We start from the raw sequence: 5,000 nt of genomic DNA, 5'->3' as shown, positions 1-5,000 counted from the left end.
TACCACCAAGAGCGGATAGTTTAGTCTCACAAAAAGATCTCTGATGTTGTTAGCTACATGCTAATGTGAATGGCATTCTCCATGTATATAGTTAGCATCGAGGCTATTAACGTAGTAACGTTAACGCTAGTAGAAATGGATGAAAACTTTATTTAACAGATTGCAGAATGGGTACAATACAATACGGCTCAATACACACAATTGTTAAGGGTATGCAGACTGTTGTAGTTTTGGACTGGGCTCCTTATAACAATAACTTGACAACACATGGTAGCCGCAGCTCCTTGGGACAGCTCTGCTGTAAACACTGGAAATAACCGTGCGGGTCTCTACTGCGCATGGGCATTGGGCAGAGCGGCTCCGTATCCGGCTTGCGCAAATTACATGGCACCATTGTCGGCGAGTTTCGGCAAGTTTCCAAAACGAAAACACCCTTTCAGCGTTGCCGCTAGAAAAACGCGTTTTCCTGCCAAAACTGCGTTTCTTTTTAACTTTGACATGCAAACGTAATCATTCGAAAATAGAACGTTGCTGTTTCAGCTTCTTCCCTCAGGCCATCAGAACACTGAACACTGATCTCTCCACACACAAGCACACACACACATACACACACACAACACAACATTCTGCACTCGCACACACACAAACGCACCACAGGTCACTTTAAACACACAAGAAAAGGACACTTTAAAGGAAAGAAAAAGGACACTTTAAGAAAATAACTTGTTGTGATTGTTGTATAGTATAGTTAGTAACAGCATGCAAGTATAGCATAGGGACATAGAAGAAAAACTGCACATTGTATAGGAGTGTACATAGGATCCAGTGCCTTTAAGCGATTTATTAACATGTCTATTTACCATGTGTATTCTAGTTCTCTTATTATTATTACTACTATTACTATTGTTTTATTGCACAATCGTAGCGGGCATGGCCAACCGCATTTCACTGTATGCCCTGGTATGTATGTGACGAATAAACCTCTTGAATCTTGAATCTTGAATCATTCAGTTTTAGCATGGGTGGCCCCCTGTTGGAATTGAACCACCGCTCTACCCATTGAGCTACACAAAAACACCATTGACCTACAACAGGGTTTGTATTCTGAGCTCCACCAGAACCACGTTTCACCTTCTTTGATGCCGACCCCACAGACCATGCTTTAACTTTCACATTATTACCAATAAACTCTGCCCACCGCTGCAGCCCCAGAGGGGGAGCACATTGTGTCGGTTCCCGCCCGCCCTTACAGCGCAACAGAGGTGTCCCAATAAAGCAGCTCCGACTGTGGGTTCGCCTTTGGCAGGGAACTCAGCCGTTACTGGAAATGACTGCAACTGCAAACAAAGAAGAAGAAAAAAAAATAGTCGTTTTCTAACATTCGCAACCCAAACCTACCTCGCATATAAGTCCCTTTTGCCCTGGGGAACAGTTATGGCAGGGGGGAGAGGGGGGGTCGGGGGTTGGCGTCTGCATAAACCAGGAATGAAGACATTTTTAGAAGTGTGAGTCTCGGGGCATGTTACTCGTTAGTATCTACAGATCCCATAGCCCTAGATCCCATAGCCCGGGAGGACTTTCTCACGGGGAATCGACGCCTAGCGGCAACGTCGTAACCCGTCATAATTCTCACCTTGGAAGTTATTTATGAACCTATTTCTTACCTTAAGCCCAGCCTTAACCATTCCCCCCTAGACTATGGGATCTAGACGCCATGTTACTAATGTGCAATGTGAAGCCTGGCTCTGGCCTGCTGTTCTAATGTTACTCATGTCAAGTGACTATTGCAGGACAAGTTATTGTTCTGACTAAAGCTATTAGCCTATGAGGGAGCTGCTGGATGCATGCAATTATTATTTACAGTGAAATCCTCACTCATCCAGTTTGCGTTCAGCTCCTATTTCTCCAAACGTAGCACATCTGTATTATGCAGGGGTGTAAAGTACTTGAGTAATTGTACTTCGTTACAATACTTAAGTACTGTTTTTGGGGATTTGTATTTCACTCGAGTATTATTAGGTTTGTATACTTGTACTTTTACTCAATTACATTTCAGAGAAAAGGAACATACTTTTTACTCCTTACATTTAAAATGCAGACCTATACAAAGTACAAAGTACAAATCTCGCAGGTCCAACCATTTTAATTAGTATATTTGTTTCTCTGGCCGAACTAACGGTAATGTTATTAATCCTGCGGCCGCGCTTTATTTAAAAACAGCCAATCAAAGGCGGCTAGGTGGTGTAGTGGGCAAGGCACTCGCCACCAATGCAGGAGACGCTGGGTTTGAGCCCAGCTCTCGTCATTGCTACCAGCTTGGCTGGTCGTTCATACTAACACAATTGGCAGTGTTAGGGGTGAGAAAGCTGGTGGGTGGGTCCTGGTCGTTGTCACAAGAAAAGATGCAACTCCTACAGTTCGGTCGGGGCGCCTGCTCAGCGAGGAAAGGATCTAAGGGGGGTAGTGTGATCGTTCCACACGTTACACCCTCTCAGTGAGAGTCCGCGCTGCCAGGGGAAAAGAAGCGGTTGATTGGCTGGACGTGTGTCGGAGGAAGCACGTGATAGCCTCCACTCTCCCAGACCGACTGTGGGGGGTAAGTGCGCAGCGACCAGGAAGGGGATTGGGAATTGGCATAACGACTAACATTGGGATGGGAGAAAAATGGAGAAAAATGGAGGAAAAAGGAGGGGGAAAAATATCAATAAAAAAAATAATAAAAAAACAGCCAATCAAATCCCCATCAATGGAAAATGAACCCGCCCATACCCATGCTGATTGGTCCTTGTGCAAGACCGGGATATTTGATTAAACACCTGCTATCAGAAGAATAGACAGTCAGAAAAAAAGTGTTGGTACTTAAGTACATTTAAAAGTAGAAACTTTTTGACTTTTACTCAAGTGTGTTTTTAGCCAGATACTTAAGTACGATTTTGAGACGGTACGCATACTTTCACTTAAGTATCACTTCTGGGTACTTTTTACAGCCCTGTCCACGAGGCTGAGGTGAGGTACAGTATTTGTCGGTTAAACTTGCTTCATGGAGAAGAGGCAGTTGTCACACCTTCCAACCACATGATAAATGGCTTTTACATGCAAAGTGGACTCACAGGCACTCTAGATCAGGGGTGCCCAACCGTTTTTGAACCAAGATCTACTTTTTAATTTACCACCTAGCCGAGAGCTACCAGCCAAAATTGTATATTGCAAGCCGTCATTTGAGGCTTTATAAAAGCAAGATAATGAACACAAATCTGTCAGTGCCGAGTCCGACCTCATCTTAAATAACAAACAGCATTGCTTGTTGTAGTTAACAAAGAGAGGCAGAGTTGATTTTGCACAAAAAAAAATAAAAAATTATTATTATTTTTTTATATAATCTAATTTTATTAATCGAGATCTACTTGAAATCAGCCCACGATCTACCTGCACCACTGCTCTAGATGGTTCTCTGTCTGTCTCTGTCTGTCTGTCTGTCTGTCTGTCTGTCTGTCTGTCTGTCTGTCTGTCTGTCTGTCTGTCTGTCTGTCTGTCTGTCTGTCTGTCTGTCTGTCTGTCTGTCTGTCTCTATCTTTTTCAGCACTCTCTCGTTCTTTCCCTCCCTGTCTCTCTTTCTCATTCACACACTCTCTCTCTCTCTCTCTCTCTCTCTCTATCTATCTATCTATCTATCTATCTATCTATCTATCTATCTATCTATCTATCTATCTATCTATCTATCTATCTATCTATCTATCTATCTATCTATCTATCTATCTATCTGTCTGTCTGTCTGTCTGTCTATCTATCTATCTATCTATCTATCTATCTATCTATCTATCTATCTATCTATCTATCTATCTATCTATCTATCTATCTATCTATCTATCATCTATCTATCTATCTATCTATCTATCTATCTATCTATCTATCTATCTATCTATCTATCTATCTATCTATCTATCTATCTATCTATCTATCTTTCTATCTATCTCTCATCCATTTGTACTGTGGTAGAGATCTTGATCTCAGGGTGTGAGTGTGTGAAGGCTCCCTATCAGGAATTGAACCAACAGACTTAAACACATCAAATATTTGTCCAGTTAGGATAAGCTCCTCAGATTGTAGCCAGGGTCTTAACCGTTTTGTCTGCCTTACTCTTAGATGACAGACACCACGGCATCGAAGCTGCCTGTAACTGAAAGGTTCCCAAACACAGGCCTGCTGTTCCCGGTCGGGAGACCTGTGGGCGGATCAGACAGGTCCTTTGTACCGGGAGGAGAGCTGAGAAGATCCCTATATGTTAACCCTTTCACTGTGTGATAGTAAAGGGTTAACCTTCTGTTAGTGTGGCACAGTGAAAGGGTTAACCTGCTGTTGTGTGGCAGTGAATGGGTTAACCTTCTGGGTATTGTCACGGTGAAAGGGTTAACCGTGTGGTAATGCGGCAGTGAAAGGGTTAAGGATTTCATTCACTAAAGCGACGCACTCGTTTAGGATAAAACACCATTATACGCGATATTTCTATATTTCTATATTTTTCAAGCACAGGTGATTCCAACTACAACTACTAGGAACCTAAAAGGGACAATAACACTACCTCATGCATACTGCACCTTCTGTGATACTGTGATACTGTGAATACTGTATATTTCAGTTAGTTAGATAGTTAATTATCAAAAAGTATCAAAAAAGCAAGAAAAAATGCGATTTTGGGGGTACTGTCTTAAAAGGAGATCACAGAAGGCGGTCATCGTTGTGTTTTCTTCCCGGCCAGTTTGATCGGTACCAAACACAGACACTTGTACCGTAACGCTAACAGAGACGTATGTTTATATATCTGGCTTCAAATAAGTCACCGGTTTTTCCGGCTTTGTTCCAAAAAGCTTCTTTCTCCATTTCTGTAAAGTGAAAGGCCTCCTTTGGCTCGGTCGAGGACTGCAGGTGTTGGACGTACAGTTGGAGCTGGACCTCATGTCCAGCCTTCCTGTTCGGGCCAGATAAGCAGATAGCAGCGCTAA

The sequence above is a fragment of the Notolepis coatsorum genome (genome assembly GCF_963971535.1).
Source record: "Notolepis coatsorum genome assembly, chromosome: 15".
Taxonomy (NCBI): domain Eukaryota; kingdom Metazoa; phylum Chordata; class Actinopteri; order Aulopiformes; family Paralepididae; genus Notolepis; species Notolepis coatsorum.
Note: the sequence above shows the minus strand (reverse complement) of the source record.